This window comes from Ochlerotatus camptorhynchus, unplaced genomic scaffold (assembly GCF_037179485.1).
Source record: "Ochlerotatus camptorhynchus isolate MF236.1 unplaced genomic scaffold, CSIRO-AGI_Acam_v1.1 ptg000017l, whole genome shotgun sequence".
Taxonomy (NCBI): domain Eukaryota; kingdom Metazoa; phylum Arthropoda; class Insecta; order Diptera; family Culicidae; genus Ochlerotatus; species Ochlerotatus camptorhynchus.
The window spans coordinates 1086498-1107695 of record NW_027040509.1 but is presented as its reverse complement, the minus strand read 5'-3'; the positions used below and the strand labels follow the sequence as shown (position 1 = coordinate 1107695).

General features: G+C 37.7%; 1 protein-coding gene and 1 non-coding gene across 5 annotated transcripts in view; one reads left to right on the top strand and one right to left on the bottom strand.

The window, feature by feature from the left end:
- The window catches only part of kuz (zinc-dependent metalloprotease kuz), a 299784-nt gene that overhangs the window by 262889 nt on the left and 15697 nt on the right, over positions 1-21198 (bottom strand). The window lies entirely within an intron of this gene.
- Positions 11890-11962, top strand: TRNAK-CUU (transfer RNA lysine (anticodon CUU)). Its single transcript has one exon. It is a non-coding gene; the product is annotated as a tRNA-Lys (tRNA).

Sequence of the window (21198 nt, the reverse complement as noted above, 5' to 3'; positions counted from 1 at the left end):
TTTAATAAATTGTAGCACGAAAACGTCACTTCTGATCAAAATTACGCCTGAGACAAAGTTGAAGGGAAAAGTAAAGTCTTTTAGGTAAAAATATAAACAAAACGGGATTTTTTTTTGAGTCAACATTCCAAAATAGTGATAACAACTCAAATATCTCAAAAAGCATAATTTCAATTTTAATAAATTCTGTTTAGAAAAAAGCTGATGAATAATGCAAACTTTTGGAATATTTAAAACCATCGGCACTTCAAACGGTAGAATAAGAACTATTGGTCAAATTTTTAGACTTTTTACTAGTACGTGACCTCGATATAACGTAACTATCAATTTTGACTTCCACCGTAAATATATCCCTAATAACAATTGAATCATACAAAATAATATTACCAATAGGGGATTATCTCATCTGTCCAATGGTTTTATTACTTTGCTTGTTTGAATGATCGTTTGCGAGAAATCGGCGATGGAAGTCAAAAGTGACAGTTACGTTATATTGAGGTATACCTGTATTCAAGTTTCCACACTTTTAAATATTCCAAACGTTTACATTTTTCGTGAGCTTTTTCCTATACAAAATTTATTAAAATTGAAGATAGGGGAAATGTATGAAATGTCGGCCTAAATATCCCTAATTAGGGCCCATAAATTCAGCAATCGACTAAATTTTCAATAGCGACCAAAAATATCCATTAGTACCGTTCTAATAACGCGTTCATCTAGTCAAATTGATTAATAGCAGACTTTTAGCGATGGGCCCAATCTTAGATCCATAGGCCAACATTAGAGCCATTTCCCCTATGTCTTTTTGAGATAACTTTGAGATATCTGACTATTTAACATTTTTTTTTCGAATTTTTACTGTGTACATTTTTTCAAGAAAGACTTTACTTTTCTCAACAACTTAGTCTCAGACGACATTTAGATCAGAAGTGAAGTTTTCGTGCTACAATTGATTGAAAAATGTCAATGAAGCCAATTTGAAAAAAAAAACTACAAGATCCAAAAATACGATTTTTTAGGAAAAATGCGAATGATTTTATAACAAACAATTATGCAAAGTTTCATGCAAGTCGGAGAAGGATGAATAAAATATTTTTTTTAGTTATTTGGCCTGGAACTGCTTAAGTACAATCATAGAGGTAACTCTAAGACAAGAAGGTCCCGAAGAAACATGCTCAACTTTGAGGCTCAGTTCTCTTCGGTCCCAAGCTAATCGATGCACCCCTCGAAACATACGAAAAACCACTAGTACTAGAAGTTCGACTGGAATGGGGTACGTTAATCGATTTGCTTGGGACCAATAGGCAAGTCAAGCAGTGAGCCAATTTAAAATCGTTAGTTTCCACCGGTTGGTATCGAGATGTTTTTATGACAGGTGGGCAGGGAACTCACGTTCTCCCAGTGTTGGTGAGTTCTTTGCCGTTAATTTTCACGAAAAGTTCACTATTTTGCCATACATAAACAAAAAAAATTATGGGTGGATTTGGATGGTTTTTTACCTGTTTCATACGACCTCGAAGGTGTATGCTGGTCACAAATGCCGTGCAAAACTAATTTCCTACGCAATTAATCAACGCTCGATGTGAATTTCGCTAATAAACACGAGGAGCATTTCTTATAGCAAAACTTGCCATAACAAAATGGGCGGTTCATTTTAGTAAACAAACTAAAACTTCTTCCTTATGTGTCACCTTTCATGCAGCTCCTAGGGGGGGTACAATCCTGGAGGTAACTCTGACGTAGTTTTCCCTATCCGGGACATCATGGAATACTTTTCCCAGTAAATTAACCAAAAACCACGTTTCCCGATTCTATTCCAATTTCCTGGGAAACAAATTTCAAAGGATTTGTCGGTGATAATTACGAGAAATTTTTCCAGATGAATCTGTAGAATATTCCGGAAGAAGTCGAATGAGTTTTTCGAGAGCAGTTAGAACAAATTTCTGAGGAAGGCCAGAAAGAATTCTGGGAAAAATCAAGACATTTCCATGCTCAGTCAAAAATAAGTATTCAAGAAATCAGAACGGGGATGTCGAAAATACTTCTGGGATGGTTGAAAACGGTTAAATAGAAACTTGCTAAGGTAGATGTACCAGTTATGGCTATACGTTCCTATTATGGTGTATTCCAATTAAGGCCTATGGGAATTCTACAAGCCATAATTGGAATACACCATGGCCATAATTGATACACTTACCCTATAGCAGTTTGATGAACGTGAAATGAACGCAGAAATCAAAAGAAGCTTTTGTGGAAACAAGAAGGACCTCTGGAAGAAGCTTCCGATGAAATCAGATGACAATATCTTGGCAAGGAGTAAAATTCTGAAACATGTTCGGGGTCATTTGCGCCTGTTCCTCCTATTCGATATGTCTCAACAAATCATAACTTGAAAACGTTATTTCCAATCGATATGACGTCTGAACAGCGGTGCCATGTCATTTTCGGGAAAATCTGGTCCAGTTAATTTATGAAATCTAGAACAATCTGGAACAAGAATAGCTAGAACAGTCGGTAAAGGCGCAGCTACAAAGTAAGACCATTCTAGAGGTGGCTGGGTTCGTTTCCGGTCCAGGAATTTTTCAGGTTGACATATTTACGACTTCCCTGGGCATGTACTTGCTACACAATAATACCAACAATCAATACGAAACTTACGATTTTAAATTGGCTCACTACTTGACTAGCCTATTGGTCCCAAGCAAATCGACTAACGTACCCCATTCTAGTATAAATTCCAGCACTACACTATGTTTGTTTTGATTTGCTATGAAAGTTTGACAGATAAAATGAGGGGTTAGTGAATTTTCCTATGTTTCGAGGGGTGAATCGATTAGCTTGAGACCGAATATAGTACCAGAGCTGAGCCAAAAAGTGGAGCTCGTTTCTTCGGGACCTTCTGGTCTTAGAATTACCTCTATGATAATACTAATGCAAAAATAAAAGGGGGCTTCGAATGCTCTCAATTAATAACTGTGGGAGTGCATCTAGAAAACTAAGTTGAGAGCATGCAATAAGCTAATATGCGATAAGCAATAAGCTTGAAATGTGAATAATAATAATAATCAGAATAAGCTAAGAATGAATTCAATAAATCGGATTTCATGGTTCCGGGTAATTTGACCGAATGCCGTTTGGCCGAATGAGTCGTTTGCACGAATGGGTCGTTTGGCCGAATGTCTCCTTAATAAATATATAAAAAAAAATCTTTCCGATAGCTCGGTGCTAAATATAGGGGATGTTCAGGAAAGTGTGCCAAATTTTCCCGTGTTCCTTCGAATCCATTTTCAAAACTAATTAATTAATTTATCTTTATTAGGGAGGCTTTCAGCCTTGGGCTGGTTCGCCTCCAGTTTTCAAAACTACTAAATGCCAACTCACCCAAAATTTCATTAAAATTAACCCAAAGGGCAAAATGTTACAGCTTTTTGAAAGATATGCAATGTAACTGTGGACACTCTCTAGTGATTTTGTAAGCCAAATTTTTCAAATATACCGAAATAACTATTAAACTTTTTTTCGCCAAAAATTACATAATTTTGAATCTCTCTAATCATTTACGAATTTACGAACGTAAACAAACAGTCGAAGAGCTACGCTTGAGCTTTACACATAATACTGTTAAGCAACGCTTGCTGCCAACCGGAGGCGAATAATAGCACTGTCAACATTGAAAAGAAGCCACATCGCATCACCCAGAGCATACCCATTGAATTCTTCTCAGATATCCTAACAAATGCTCCCAGTAGTTCCTTGAATTTGTCATCAACGATCCTTTAAAGTCATCTTAAGTATTTTCTATGGTTTCCCTTCAGAATTCCATACGCTTTCTCCACACAATCTTAATGCAATTGTCATACGAGTTATGATGGAATCCTAGTTAGAATTATCTTGGAATTCTCCTTTTAATTCACAAGGAATTCGCTTCACACTTCCCTATCAACTTTCTTTAGAATTACCTTATAATTCTGAAATTCTAAGGCAATTCCAAATTCAACAGTAATTCAGAATACTTAGGCTTGCCTAAGGCTAAAAGTCTCGTTAATAAAGGAAAAAAAAAAAAAAAGAATACTTAGGTAACTCAGAATTCCAAGGAGCTCTTAAAAATGCTAGGAATTATGCCTTTTAAGGGGGGAGTACACTTTGATTTAAAAAAAAATGCATTTTTTTGCTTAAAATGTTCCTTGGGATGTATACTTTAATTTAGAAAAGACTTCAAGTCCGCCAGAATATTCCTTACCGCTTTATGAAGCGATTTCCTAAAACATGTACCGGCGTGCTGAGAGAGCATTTTTATCTTTAAACGCGTTTATCTCGAAACGGGGTTTTAAAAAACTGGCGTGGGCAATAACTCTAACCAGTTATCATCAAATTTGGATATCGCCTAGGTTTTCTTGTTCAGAATTAAATTCTGCTTAGAAATACGTATCCACATTTTCGATTTTGTCAAAAATTGATTTTTAATCCACGATTTTGTAAGCAATTTTAGGGTGAAAAAATGGACCTTTTTTTCCTTAGGCCACAACTTTTGAAAAAATTAATTTAAAAAAAAAATCGGGCTGCGTATTTCTAACCCAAAATTCATTACTAATCAGGTTTTCCGACTTCCGCGCGACCTGGTACACCGGCCACGGGGAGACGCCAATCGAGTTCAAAAAAATACAAATTGTAGTTCGAAGGATGACTAATAAATAGGTTATAACATATTTGCCCTCCCTGAGTGTTTTATTGCTTAAAAAATTAACGAAAATGCCTTACTTTTTGGACGTTCAAAGTGTACTACCCCCTTAAGTTATACTTGAAAAATCTTATGGATTATCCTCAAAAATCTCACAGACATACTTCAAATTACCAGGATCCCTTAAATTTGACTAGATTTAAAAAAAAATTGCTAATTGTCCAAGGCTCAATTTATTGTTTTCAGTCCTGGAATTTTTTTATAATTTATCTAAGCTGCGCAATTTTGAAAATTTCTCCAAGCTAAAATTTTTTCTTTGTTTTTCTAAATCCCGGTCCCCGAAAAATAGATTATGGCTAAAATCTTAACAAAAAATCCAAATTAAAAAATATCATAATCGACATTTTTTTAAATTTCTTTAAACTCATTCAGTAGAATTTTCGCAGCTCATATTTTTTTAAAAAATGTCTGAATTTTTAAGCATTTATAATTCTGCATCCCAATAACTTGTTTTTTATTTCTATTTTAGGTATCAAAATACTGTCGAGATCTCAGTCTTCAAAAAATTAGCCAAATTTTTAAAATTGGCAAAAAAATGCGATATTGAAGCCAATCATGATGTATAGAAATGCTAAAAATATATGTTGTTAATGAATTAGTTTCTAGTACATAAAAGTAAAATTTCTAACACTTTCTCGAAAAATCCAAAGGTCCAAAAGTTATAGCTATTTACAACATACTTTTCATGATGAATCGTTGCGAATATTTATTTCTGATAGATGTCATATGATATATTTCAGAGATCCGACGGTTCAAGAAGCAGTGATAGATTTTTAACAATATCTCAACAATTTGTTTCTCTTTACTAAATCTTACGGTACGTACGGAAAGGTAAATAAATTTAGAAGTCATCTGCAGTGAAAACATTCCATCTTGTAAAAAATAAATCCACTCAAAAAATAGAGGCAACGGGCGGGTTTTGCTTGTGGAACAGGTTTGATGTAAGAACCACCAAATGTAAGGTTTCATGGTCTCATAATACGCTTTTAAATCTTTACAGAATCGGTCAACTGGATCCGGAGATATCGACGAAACAACATTCGAAAAACACGATTTAGGGAACTAAGTCGTTTTTCTCGGCAACCACTGAAGCGAATTGGACGCAACCAGGGAAGTGGCACCCCTATCTCAACCAATAAGAAGTAGCCACAGTGAGCATAACCGCGGGCCCACGCTTGGGCCTAACTTTGATTGCTTTGTTGTTTCTTTGTTGTTGAAAACAATAGCGGGCACCAATCTTCCAGCACGGCTTAATTACTTGCCACATGCTACAAAGCTGCAATGTTTTTTTTTTAATTTAATTTAAATACACATCAAAATACAATAAATTAAAGTACTTACAACTTCACTGTTTTTCAAATTGATGCGACCCTCAGAACATTTTAATGGGTAGGAGCTTGGAATTGAACACACGATCTTCATCTCACTAAACGGTTTCCATTAGATCAGAGAGACCCTTATATCACTACAAACTTCTACGACTGCTACGAATAGGGGAACTGGGGGTAAAATGAACACCCTAAGCAATTCCACCGTTTTCTCTTTTATAAGCTTTCGTTTTGTTACTCTAGGAATAGACATCTTCGGCAAAGGTAAAATTTGTGACGGTGTGATGTTGAATGATGAGTTCGGAGAGGTTTCAGAAACTGGATCAACTTGAGCGACAACAGAAGAATCTGGTATACCAATTAAAGGCTCGTCTGTGCTATCGTGGTGTTCTGGTGGAACAACTGAATCAATGGTAAAAACCGGAAGTGTTACTTGCTGTACTGTGGATTCATCAACTACCATCGGACTTGTTCTGTAACTTCAGCTGGAGCAAAGGCATCATCACTGAAGACATTTCGATTGTATGGCCAAATACCACTTTTCCGAAAACCACTCGTGGCCACACTAGCAGAAGCAGCCTTGAGAAAAGCGGCACCCATCAATTCGAAGACGTCATATAGTCCAATGGTTCGTCCAGGGTATTGACGCATGAAGTCCTCAGAAGCTCTCGTGTAGTAACTTTTAAATGGTCCCATGAAAGCCACATCCAAGGGCTGCATTTTGTTACTGCAATGTGGCAGCAACACGAGAACTGTAACAAAATTAGCACGAGCTCTTTCAGAAAATGCCAGATTTTTGGTGTGGAAGCAGAAGCCATCAATTATCAGGAGTGCAGGGTTTTCCTTCGTAGGGTTTACGTTTTCCAGAAAGTGGTTAAACCAGTCGAGGAAGATTTCACTGGTCATGTATCCGGAAGGATTGCAGTTGAACTTCGTGCCATTCGGTGCTCCTTTTTTAAGAGCATCGTGCATGCGTACTCGGGGGAAAATCATGTAAGGCGGCACATGTTGCCCTGACGCGGACATGCACATCATTACGGTGGTTAATACACCTCTCTCACCCGATGTTATGGACCCTACTTGCTTCTCACCCTTCTTAGCAGCAATTTTCATCTTTTTCGGAGAGACCTGTGTTAGTTACAATGCCTTAAGTAAATATGAGATATGTTAAAAAAAAACTATCAAATTTACCGTGCTAATACCGGTTTCGTCAGCATTGAATATGCGTGATGGAGGAAACTGCTTGCTGTCCAATGTGTCACAAAGAATGTCGTAAAAAGCACCCACGGAAAATTTGATAAAACCTCTTGCTCGAGCCGCAGATGTAGCTTCAGGTTTCCGAAAGGAAAGGGTTTGATTCCGCTTAAGAAACCCCTCTAGCCAGTTTCTACCTTGATCATGTGTTGGTATCAGAGTTCAAATCCGATGATGACGATGGCTCTCACGCAAAATGAAATTATAGGAAGAAAATTACAGAAACAAAGGCATTCAACCCTGATGTCCGAACAAGATCGAGCGTCTGATAAAGCAAACATGGAGGTGTAAATCCAAATTGCTAGTAAGTATATCCTTCCCTGGGTTTGCACAACAGTTTTAAGGTCCACAGAGTGAAACACCAGTTCACAGAGTGACAAAACTATATTACCTTGCAATTTTTTTCAGATGGTGATTAAGGTTAGGTTTAACGGCCTTCTGACTCCAAGACTGAGTGAAACGGAACAATCTACTACCTTTTCATCCTACGTTTCGACTGTCTATGGATTCTTCTTGCGGGAATTAAAGTTTAATGTTCCTAAGTCTAGTTCATCTATCTTAAATTGATTGTGTGGAATAAAGTGGAATAAACGAACGCATGTCAACCATGTGAACTAGAATCTTTCATCATTTTTTCTTTCGATCTCCAGAATAGAAAAGTGGTATTGTATATATTTTCTTTTATATTCTCGAATATACTTTATTTGTTTTTTGTTGGCATAACTTGAACTTGATTGACACTGTTTAAATCTCTTGTAGAGTTATCATAGAGCATGCGTTGGATTGTTCACAGGGCTTCAATCAGAGTTCGCCCGACAAGTATATTTTCGAAGCTCTTCAAGATTGATTTACTGCAAAATGGTTGCACGATAAACGCATTGATATCCATTTCAAAACCGTATTTAAGCTACAATAAAAGCTATTTGGCAACAATTTAAACCATTTTCCGAGCCATTTACTCTAGCTGCTTGCTAAGTTCACTAGAAAAACAACAATCAAGATAAAAAAGGTCTCATAAATACCATCCGATTAAAATAAAAACTGATCGTATAAAAATCCTGGTGAATTTCCAAGATTATAAAATGGTTCTCATGAAGTGGCCTAGTTTTTACATTTGATGTGAAATGTACTTGAAAACATCGAAGTCATCGAGTCCGCCCACGGAAAGCATCGATTTTACTAATTACTTAACATTAAGAAAAAAAATCTATTCTTCAGATCGATCATTAAGCTAAGCCAAGTTTTTTGTTTCTCATGATTTTTGCATTCTAAATATTTTTTCATTGCTAAACTAAAGTTCTATCCAAGGAAATATAGATTGAAAATTGAAGATTCTAAAAAATAACCAAATAATTGTAATATGGCGGAGACATAAAAGTTGATTTTCATGGGCCATTTGAGGAAAAGTTATTTTGCTTTCAAGAAATCCTTAAGGTTCAATTTACTATGATGCATTTTTTTTAAATTCAAAAGCAGTTTTTTTCGACTTATTATTTTAGATTGCAAAAAGCTCGCGTCATTTTGTGTAAAATATCAAAAGGAATCGAATAGTGCGAGCTTTTTGCAATCTGAAATAATGCGTCGGAAAAAACTGCTTTTGAAATTTTCCAAAAAGCATCAAAGTAAATTGAACCTTAACAAATGCATAAGGTTTTGAAATGGCTTTTATGAAGAAAACTTGTGTACTGAATTGTATTTATCTAAAGCCATTTTCCTTGATCCTAACCCGTTCAGATTTATGGCAGCATTTATGGAGGCAAAGTTGCCTGCAAAAAGTTAAACGTCAAAGTTTGTTTATCTTTCGATAGTTGCGCTGTGCGATTCAGCGTTCTTCCAGGCGATTCTCTCCCGATGGCTTGGAAGCAGTTACTTAGAAAGTGTTCACAACATTTCGCATTTCGCACAGCTGTAACCTCGATCATTCCCGAAAAGATCCCCTTCTTCCGGATGGTGCTGGAAGTGCACCGTGAAACGATGCAGGAATGTACGGTTGAATGATTTTTTTCCAAGTGATGACCCTTTCGCCGAATAAAATCGCAGCTATGGATCGGAAACCAACTAGTGTCCGCTAACTGACAGTTTCAGTGGTTTGCTGTCGGTACTGACGCAAGTTATTCCGATCTTCATTTATTCGCAAGGTCTGGAGAAGGGTGGTCTGTTTTCAGACTGTTTTGACAATGTTTTAAGAATTTGAAGACCACGCTAAATCCACTCTTCTCCACCAGATGCTCAGTCGTTGATGGTACCCGTTTCGCCGGACGTGCTGGTTCTTCTAAAGAACTAAATTTTACTGAAATCGACTTCTTTACGGTCGTTAGCATCGCTTGATTTTTCCTCCAACTACGTTTATCCTTCGAGATATCCTTGTCATAAATTTGGTTTTTATTCACTATGAGGATCCGTCCTTAAAGTTCAATTTGTAAACAGAGGAGATTTTATGATACACTTTTAAAAGCCTAAAAGGCAACAATATATGCCTTTTACTCTCATTTAAAACCTAATGGTTTTTATGATTGCTTTTATAATGATAGAACAGGTTTATAGAGTATTTTATCAAGACATTAATTAAAAAAAAATGCTAATGAAGTTTATGATTGATTCATGGAACAGTTTTATTGTGGGATTGAGAACTACTTTAAATTTAATGTTAAAACAAGACAGTTTTTGACTTCTCGCCAAACTGTAAAAGGTTTTTAAAACAGCGAAAAGTTGAACTATTAAGCAGGAACGTTTTACACTGTGAAATGCTGTATTTAAACTAAATGGATTATTCATTGCCATTATAAAATCATCATAAATCAGAGTGGATGCCAAATGATTGCAGAATTGTTACATGGGCTTGAAGTCAACATTATCAAATACTACATTTTAAAGAATGAATTTTCCTTTAATTTTGAGATAATTGAAAATTTAATCGAAGTCACTTTAATATAAAATATTTCCTTAGTGTCCATCAAACTGGTAGATTATAGTAACTGGAACCCACCATGGAGATCTCCTGAACATCATCCGAGCTCTAAGCTTCGAACGGCATCTACTCTTAAAAATGTCTTTACTAGTTGTCAGCGCCCTGGTATATAATTAAAGATCAACAATCCAACAACTGGTAGCCCTACAGGCAAGCCGTTTCATTCCATTATCCCATGTGCATAAATCTACTAGTTCTGGAAAGCTTGTGTGCGTGCATACTGCGTAGCAAGGGCAGCTATAGCCATAGCTGCTGCATCCACTCAACTCGACACAAATAGTGAAGCACGGATTCCAGAGATAGAACAATGGCAAAGTTTTGAAAACTTTTCAATGAACACTTCAGATTTCTGATGACGATTATACATTTCTACGGTCCCCTTCTGTGTCTTGCTGCCATGAAACCGTATCCGAACCGAACAGCCAAGGATCCATTGGTTGAGTGAACAGTGTAGGACTGCTGGGAAAATGTTTGCATTTGAGAGTATTTGTTATCGCTCGGGGTATGTTTAAAAGGACACCAGAGCACGCGGGAGAGAAGTGGATGGGGGAAAAAGTCAGCGAACCCAGAACCCAGTACATCTCACGTCCGCCCGCATGTAGCGTGTCCTTGTTGTGCTTTCGTGTTCCTTCTCTCTCTCCTCTTTTTCGGTAATGGTGTCTTTCGCCCCGTCCTTAAAGTCGTGCTGTTCGGAGGCCCGGAGTTGGTTGGCTGGGAAAAGCGAAAAAATTCAATAAATACTTTCCCAGAAGACACGCGGTGTAATGCCCGAGGGAGGCCACGAAGAATGGATTCCGTGAGTCCGGCTTGGAGTGCCTGCTCCAAGCTTGGGAAGAAAAGTTCAACAACATTGCGATGGGACTTTTTTCGTTAGAAGATAGCACGGTCGATTATGGAAACTCAGGAAACTTTGGCCTCCTATTCCAAGAATCGAACTAATTGTGATTGAATGAACAGTCAATTAGGCAAAGCGGAAAAATGTGATTCGCAAAAAATAGCATCTTTCTGCTCAGTCACCAACTGAAAGCCAAGGTTGTAATCTGCGGAATCGAACAATGAAAAAATAAATATGGAAAATTAATTAGCCTGTAACGATCAATTGGATACCGCACACAACAGCAGAGTTGATTGTTCTTCTGTGTGGCTGTATCTTGTTTTCGCACCCCGCTCGGAGCTTTCCTCCCTCCATCAATTCATCTCTAATCGCCGAGAGTGGACTTGATTGAATCCGGCGGTTTACTGCGCAGTTTTCCATTGCTCCAACTACCGTGTAGCCAAACGTGTGGTGTAGCCAAATTCATACGGTTGCCCTCCCCTTTCTGCCGCAAATAGCACAGCCCCAGCACTTCACCTTCATTAGTCATTTGTATCGGTGCCAGTCGGACAATATAACGCTTCAACTTGCCCCGTTTCACTATCCTATCGGTCGTCCGTCGCGCCGTCATTCTTCGATGTTCTTTATGCCGCGCTTCATAAACGTCTTATTATAATCATTTCCGCGTATCACAGCAAGGGATATCATTTTGACCTGTCTCGCTTGGCTGGGTTTGTGCTGGGTGCGGGAGGCATATGTTGGTATTATTTGATGTTCGAAGCCATGTGCCCGGCTAGCTCAGTCGGTAGAGCATGAGACTCTTAATCTCAGGGTCGTGGGTTCGAGCCCCACGTTGGGCGAGGTAATTATTTTTATCGATCCTGGGTCTGGTAGTGCTGCTGTCAATAGTAGTGACTTTAGTGAAATAGTGACCAAATAGGGTTTTTGATCTAATTTCCGTCCTACTAAGCACAACGCGCACTTTACCTCTCTTTTCTGAACGAGTTTTAACTAACAGAAATGGAATATTTCTGTCAAAGATGACTTCTAAATTTATTCACCTTTCCATACGTTAGATTTGATAAAGAGTCACAAATTGTTGAGATATTGTTTAAATCTAATAAAGGGTGATACGGTCAAAATTTGGTCAATATCAACTTGACGTATTTCGTTCAATTTTGCATTTAAAAAACCTGAACACCCCTCATTTTGAAGGTGTGTGTGTGTAGAATGTTGCTCCTATTTTGATTTTGGAATTCACTCTTCAGTTGTCAAAATGCCGTCCAAGCAAGAAGAGCAGCGTATCAAAATTTTGCTCGTGCATCGCGAAAATCCGAGCTACTCGCACGCAAAGTTGGCAAAATCGCTAAAAGTTGCCAAATCAACCGTTACAAATGTAATTAAAGTGTTTGGGGAACGTTTGTCGACAGCCAGGAAGTCTGGATCGGGGGGAAATAAAAAACCGGAAGCCGCTGAGACGACAAAGAGAGTTGCCGGTAGTTTCAAGCGAAACCCTAACCTCTCTCTCCGAGATGCCGCAAATAAGCTGGGTGTATCGTCTACAACCGTGCATCGAGCCGGACTATCGACTTACAAGAAGGTAGTGACTCCAAATCGCGATGATAAACAAAATACGACGGCCAAAGCGCGATCCCGGAGGCTGTACACGACGATGCTGACGAAGTTTGACTGCGTGGTAATGGACGACGAAACCTACGTCAAAGCCGACTACAAGCAGCTTCCGGGACAGGAGTTTTATACGGCAAAAGGAAGGGGAAAGGTAGCAGATGTTTTCAAGCACATGAAACTGTCAAAGTTCGCAAAGAAATATCTGGTTTGGCAAGCCATCTGTACCTGTGGCTTGAAAAGCAGCATTTTCATAGCTTCCGGGACTGTCAACCAAGAAATTTACGTGAAAGAGTGTTTGAATAAACGTCTGCTGCCTTTCCTGAAGAAACACGGTTGTTCCGTACTGTTTTGGCCGGATTTGGCATCTTGCCATTACGGTAAAAAGGCCATGGAGTGGTACGCCGCCAACAACGTGCAGGTGGTTCCCAAGGACAAGAACCCTCCCAACACGCCAGAGCTCCGCCCAATTGAGAAATACTGGGCTATTGTCAAGCGGAACCTAAAGAAGACCAAAAAAACTGCTAAGGGCGTGCAGCAGTTCAAGGCAAACTGGCTTTCTGCGGCGAAGAAGGTGGACAAGGTGGCTGTACAAAATCTGATGGCAGGGGTCAAGCGTAAGGCCCGGCAATTCGGATTTGGAAAAGCGGAAGCCTAACTGAATATTTTTCCTGAATTTTATACTAATTGAACTTGAAAAAGAAATTTAATTTGATTTTTTAAATAAACGATTTCACCGATTTACACGCGTTTTCCCTTGACCAAATTTTGACCGTATCACCCTTTACTGCTTCTTGATTCTAAATTCGTTCTACGAGTTTCAATTCCGTCCAAACGCATAGAAACGCCATTGGATTTTCTTCGTCCTACGGCTAAACGTAGAAAAAGGGGATTCGCTAGGTGCGCTTCTTTTGTTTTAAGAACAATTCGCTCTAACAGGATTTATGTTGTAGCTAATGAACTAACGCATCGAAACAAACCTATGTTTGATTTGTGCACGGTGAAATCATTGATATTATTGATCTTTTCTGATTGATAGAACGGAAATGGGCGATTACGACGAAGTAGCGCTCTACCCTAGTGACTTTTATATAATAAATTGATAACCAATAGATGACTGAGAAACTCTAATAAGGTTTAATATTGGAATAAACTGTTTTTGTCATGAAACTTAAAATCACATTTCATCAATTCTTCTAATTATATCTAAACTCTCAACGGAATACCATGGAATTTCCATAGTATTTGCTCAGAATTGTCAAAACAAAAATCCATCTCAGAATACCCTTAACTCTTCGAAGAATTCCTTTGAGATTGAACCCTCAAAACCCGAATTCATTGGAATTCTTCTCGGAATTTATTTCGAACTTTTTAGAGTTCTCTTGAAGGATCCTCAGAAATCACGGCAGAATTCGCAATGAGATCATCTTTGGAGTTCGCGGGATTTTCATGGAAATCTCATCAGAGTTCTCATAAAAAATGTCAGAACTAGTTTTGAATTCTTATTAGAATTGGACCTAGAATCCTCATCCAAGCATCATAGAATTCTCTCAATTATATTGGAATTATTTCCAGGAGTTGAATTTTATAACTTTAATAATTTAAACAATAATCAAAAGCAAAGTCTCAGGGCTGGGTTTTTCACCTCCGCCTAAGCCTTCAACCAGGTTTAACTATATGGATAAACCTGCTTTAAGATTTCTTCGGAGGTGAAGAAATCGACCCTCAGAGCATTTAATTTTACATAAGGCTTTCGTAGTCTGTACTTTGGTATTCTTCTCTGAAATGTCTTGGTGTCATTCCAAGAATTCATTTAAAATTGTCTTAAAGTGTCCTTTGATTTTTTTTAAGTTCTTAATAATTCTTCAAAGACTTCTGAAAATCTAGCACAGACAAATACCCTTGAAAAGTTTCCTAGGTTTAGAATTAATTTTTGGAGATAGGAGGTATATTTTCCCCGATTTTTTTTATCGAAATTGAAGACATTTCCCAGTATTTATCCTGGTGTTTCAAAGGTCCTTGCATTTTTTTCGGTCATCCTGGTTAAAATTGTTAATTTTTCAACAGATATGCATATTTTGTCATAACTGCTGTAGGCTTCGTTAGTGCCAAGAACTCAATTTAAAAATGGTGTTGAGATTTTTCCATTTCACTCTATTTTAGTTGTGATAAAGTGACTATTTTTAGGGAAATAGTGACTTTTTGGTGCGAAAAGTGACTTTTTAGTGACTGGCTTCAAAATAATGACCAAGTCACTAAAAAGTGACCTGCTACCAACCCTGTGAGCGGCATACTATCGATCGGCAGGGTCATAGTAAGCGTCGTAATGGAACTAAGGATCCAAAGCTGCATTTGAAGGTGTTGAGAACGATTAGGGCAAACCTAGGGCTGTCGGATTATGATATGGTCAAGAAATTCAATGCCAGCTAAAGCACCGTCAGAAGGATTCGTCAGCGAGATGGAATTCGATATTTTCGGACCAGTAAGCAACCAAACAGGACGCTGAAGCAGAAGCTAGTGGACAAAAGACGTCCCCGGAAGTTGTACAATGAGGTTCTTACAAAGTACGAAGGATGCATCCTCACAGACGACGAAATTTACGTGAAAATGGCAAGTTCAAATTCGTTTTTGCCGATAAATTAGCAAGAAGGCTTATGATCTGGCAAGGTAGTTGCAGCCGTGGGTTTTCGTGACAAACAAGCAGTTCCAAAATGTACAAACAGGAATGCCTGAAAAAACATATTCTTCCGTACATTAAGGCTCACAATGGACCTGTACAGTTTTGGCCTGATTTGGCAAGCTGCCACTACAGCGGAGAAGTTCTACAGTGCACAGTGGTTGAAAAGTCCATTTTGACGCTCTTAATTAATAGCACCATGGAGAGTGGATTTAGAGTAATGACGTCTTCAGCAAAGTTGATGAGTATGACATGCTTCATCTTTTGAGGGCATGGGTTTTGTGATTAATCCCCCTAAAAGTGAAATGAAAAATTTATTTATTCACAATTTCGAGATAACGTCTTTAGCAAAGTTGTATCAAATATGGTTACAAACAACTTTGCTGAAGACATAAAAGTTGTAAATTCCACTCAAATCGAGAAAGAGAGCATTGTTTGAGGACGGACCCCCAACAACACGTTTTTCATCAAAACACATATTTTCTTTGATTTTAGGTCTTCACTATGTTCAACAAAGTTAATTTGTATACTAAAATACACTAATTTTTTTGAACATACTATACCTGCATCATTTTAATAGGATGAGTTATTGATAAATGTTCTTCTATTTTCCACATATTTTAGACTTGTGTATCCTTCTTAGGTGCCAGAAGGTGTAGATGAAATCAAATGCATCTAAAACTACATTAAAAAAGCTTTCAAATGGTGTTAAACTTGTCCGTCCACGACCGTCTGCTTGGGAGTTGTGATCAAAACAAATATCCATATCTCTACTCTGTTTTATGATATAACTTAAATACAACCACATATTTTTCTTGATCAAATTCGTTTTGTTCGATTGGTTTTGCATTTTTGTTGTCAATATTTTGTATTATATTCAATTATCATCATTATTATCATAATCATAACCATTAATATAATCATTATCGTTTCCTTTAGATTCTTCTGCTAGCAGCTGTTTAGCATCGCTCGACAATGGCTTCTCGTGCTTTTTAGGCTATCCACGAATGCTAGTAATCAATGGATCTGATGATACTAGGAGCCAGTTCAATAGATCACGATTTGTAAGCGATCTTGATTGCTTGCGGGTATTGAACTCTCGGTATCTGTTAAATAAAAGTTTTATTAATTTATTCATTGTTATTTTGGTTAAATACATGTACCTCTTCCAATCCTTGTTCCTTGCTTCCTGTGCTTTCTCAGAAAGCTGACCGATTGGAACAAGAAAATGTCCAATCACGGCTGATCCGTGTATCAATACTTTATGAATACGAGCTGGCAAGTAATACCAGGTTCGATAGGTTGGTGTCGATTAACATAGCCAAAGCTTGTAGATCTGTGTATTCGGGTATAGGGTTGCTCAGGGACTTTTTCAAAGAATGAACCAACTTATTTTCATCTGCAAATGCTAGCTCATTAAGTTGGTAGCTATTCCAAACCTCTGCAATTTTCTTCCTCTACGTTGTTTCACAACATTCTTCGAAAGGAACAACCTTCCGTCCTGCCACACTTTTCGCATTTTCAAAAGTAGACGGAAGCAAGTTTAAAACGTTTTCCGGAAGCGTGAACGGCTTACTGAAATACTCGGTGTGACACTTGACAACCATGCACGAGCATGTTTGGTCCAAAGCTTTTGAAAAAAGTCGCAAATCGTTTTCACGGGTTTTCCGACATGTGCAGCCAAATCCGGCATAATATTCACATTTATGGCATAACACTTGAGTAACTTCTCATAAACGCAGTTGAATTTTGATTTGATGACTGGCCTCCACTCGTTTTTGACCAGAGTGACAAGAGATCACGCTTATCAATTTCAACTTAAATTGAATCAAGAAAAAAAAAGAGATCATTAGCACTTGTTATGATGAATTGAAAAAATTAAAAGAAATTAAGCCCACCAGATAATGCCTTTTTACTTCAAAGCCCTGCTCTCGTAGCTTCCTCTGCTGTCCGGTTTTTTTTGGCAGAATAAGTATCTCTCTTGTTGGCTTCTGCAGTTCTTCTATCTTACATTCTTTCATATACTTTCACAATTGCTTCACGCTTGATGAAAAACAGTGATGAGCACTATGGAAAACACTTATCGACTCACAAGTTTAACTGAATTTGACAGATTTTTACGTTCTTGATGCTTCAGTTTTGCCTTCTGGGAACCGTTTTAAAATAAAATGTGCACTTCTTGAATTTTATAAGCTCTGAGAAGTGGGAAGTTTGTTTATGGAGCCTGTTACTATAGAAACGAGTTAATTGCGCGGTATAAAACACAGTATCCCCTTGTTGTTTACATGACTTCTATAAAGCCTATCAACGGGTGTTTGTTTTGATCGCAACTCTCCAGCAGACGGTCGTGGACGGACAAGTTTACCACCATTTGAAAGCTCTTTTAATAAAGTTTTAGATGCATTTGATTTCATCTGCACTTTCTTGCACCTAAGAAAGATACGCAAGTCTAAAATATGTGGAAAATAGAGGAAAATGTATCAATTACTCATCGTATTAAAATGATGCAGGTATAGTATGTTCGAGAAAAATATGTATTTTAGTATACCAATCAACTTTGTTCAACATAGTGAAGACCTAAAATTAAAGAAAATATGTGTTTTGATGAAAAACGTTTTTTTTTTGAGTCCGTCCTCAATCAACGGTCTCTTTCTCGATTTGAGTGGAATTTACGACTTTTATGTCTTCAGCAAAGATGTTTGTAACCATATTTGATACAACTTTGCTAAAGACGTCAACCATTTATCTTGGCATATTGTGGATAAATAAATTTTTCATTTCACTTTTAGGGGGATTAATCACAAAACCCATGCCTTCAAAAGATGAAGCATGTCATACTCATCCAATGACATTTATATAAGGTCTGGGCCAACAGGCAGCTTGCTGGTGTTAGAAGCAAAAATGTTGTAAACATTGCTGAACATCTGCGAACAGATAGAAATACGTCACTGCCAACATACTGAGAACAGATAGAAATACGTCACTGCCAACAGCTGTTTCGTGTAAAAAGATAAGCATTGCAATAAAATACGAACACCACTAAACATTTTCACATTTCACTAACACCAATAAGCCCTTTGGCCCAGACCTTATATAAACGTCATTGATACTCATCAACTTTGCTGAAGACGTCATTACTCTAAATCCTACTCTGCTATTAATTAAGAGCGTCAAAATGGACTTTTCAACCACTGTGCAGTGGTATCGAGACAACGGGGTAAAGGTCTTAGAAAAGGAAATCATTCCACCCAAATTCCGCCCAATTGAGATATATTTTGCAATTGTCAAACAGAAGTTGAAGAAGAGTGGAAAGGTGACTCGAGATTCGACAGAGATAAGAGATGGTGGAACAAAACGGCCGCTCAGGTTAGCCAACAGAGTGTCCAAAATATGATGAGTGGTATTCAAAGAAAAGTTCGAGATTTCATCAAAACCAAATCGGAATAATATTTTTCGTTATTTTTCCTTCAAAGTGCGATAAATGACCTTCATTTTGAGTATTCAACAATTTTATTACATTAAGATGGTTCCGAGATACATCCGTTTTTTTGCTTCCAGATATTAAATGACTCGAGCTTTAGTCAATCATCTACTGTGTAACACGACTTTCAAGAACAGAGATATGTTACCATATTTTATATTCTTATGAACTCCATAATTTACGTCTAGAATAAATGAACAATTTGCTATAAGATCTCCCGCTAGATCCTGTCTTGGCTTAAGATTCTACGACTTCGATTATTTTCAAGCTTTGGAACTTTGTTGAAATTTTATAGATTTTGGATTTAGTATTCATAAATTCCAGATTATTTAAGGGGGTATTCCCGATCTTTTTTTTTCAAAAAATCAAATTTTTTTTCACGTTTTTTTGTACTTTAGACTATATACTTTCATCCCCCCAAGCCGTTTTCCGATCAGCGAATTCGGTGTCCAGGCATAGCTGACTATTGGTAAGAACCCCCAAAATGGTTTTAACTAAAGTCAAAACTTTAAACGCGTTTTTCTCGAAACCACATTTTTTTATCGGGCAAAGATTTTTCTCAGAAACTAAAAGAGATATTGACTTGAATCTTTGCGCATTTTGTTCCTTATTAAATTCTTTGGAGCTTCTCCCACTTTCAGCCAAAAATATTAACATTTAACACCTTAAAGCTGCAAAAAAGCGGGCTAAAAATCGCCTGTTTTTTCATATGGCCGCCATTTTGTTAATTTGCAAGATTTTTTGCAGCCAACGGGAGAAGCTCCAGAGAATATTATGCAGATTATTAATTTCATCACGAAATCTGTTTCAGATGAAGCCGTTCCAGAGAAAAGTCTTCGCCCGTCCAGGCGTTTGCGGCGAACAGGGGTCTGTTTGCCGCCATTTTGTGACGTCAATAATGTCTTTTTTATGTCGAAAAAAATTATTTGTAAACTTTAATGTTCAATAAACAAGAATCCCAAAGAGTTAGGCGCATTACTATTCATTTTCCTTGAAAAAAAAATTAATTGAAAAACAGGCCGAAAAAAGGCAAAAGATTGGGAATACCCCCTTAATATCTCCTGAAATTTCCATTGAATTATCTACGGAATGCCCTCTAGATTCAACTTAGAAGAGCACTCCCGTATTATTCTTTGAGATGTTCCTCAGAACATCTTGGAAACACTTCTTTGATTTCTCTTAAAATTATTACAGGAATGCCTCGAAACTCTAATAAGTATTCCTTTGAAATTTACCTCAAAACTACACACTTAGCAATGATAAACGACTTCGATAATGTTTACCGAACTTTCAACAACTGAACTGTTCGGTAAAAATCAGGACTTTTAATTAAAAATGCAAACCAAGGAAAACTTCATCATAATGGCAAGACTCAAATATTCAACCAAGACTGACTCTACCTGTTGGAGACTAAATGTAGGTACCTGTTTAGGTAAATTGTGACATGGCAGTGGATACGTGCTGATTTGTAGTACCTATTGATTAGTATATAAATCGTAGATAAAAGATGGATTCTTCAGTGGTGTTGAGTAGAGGTGGGCAAAATAGCTCATCTGGCTGAGCGGATCAGACCCGTTCAGCTGATTAAAGGGAGTCAATCCTTTGGAACAGCTCTTCAGCTCACCTTTAAATTATAGAAATTTTTACACAAATTTCACACGCGATGATATGATCGACATCGTGTTACACGATGTTACGCCTTTTCTCTAGCCATGTAATCCAGTCAACATACAGATTTTATTTCTGATGTTAATTCTTCAGCAGATTTGCTCTCACTATTCTTGGCTTCAGCTCCAGATCATCAGCTCAGATCTGGAGATGGGCTCCCAAGGTGTTCTTTAGACCCGATTCATTCAAGTCAGCTGATGACCCGTGGTTCGTTTTTTGGAACCGCAGCTCATCAGCGCACTGATATCATAAGTCTAATCGTGTATTCAAATCTGAACGTGCATTAGCAGAGCGGAGCAGAATTTGTGTTGCAATGAGAGAGACAACTAGTACTTCTCTCCCTCTCGTACATTCGCAAAATCTCGCCCCACGCGTGAAATATCGCTCAGGACGGAATCTACCTTGATTATCCAGCAAAATTGTTCTCACTATTCTCGGCTTCAGCTCAGATCATTTTTAGGAACCGCAGCTCATCAGCTCTCTGATATCATAAGTCTAATGGTGTATTCAGATCAGAGCGTGCATTAGTGAAGCGGAGATCTCTCTCTATTCTCGGCTTCAGCTCTAGATCATCAGCTCGGATCCGGATCCGGAGCTGAATCGTGAAGAATCGAGAGAGAAAAAGGTCAGAAGAGCTGGACGGG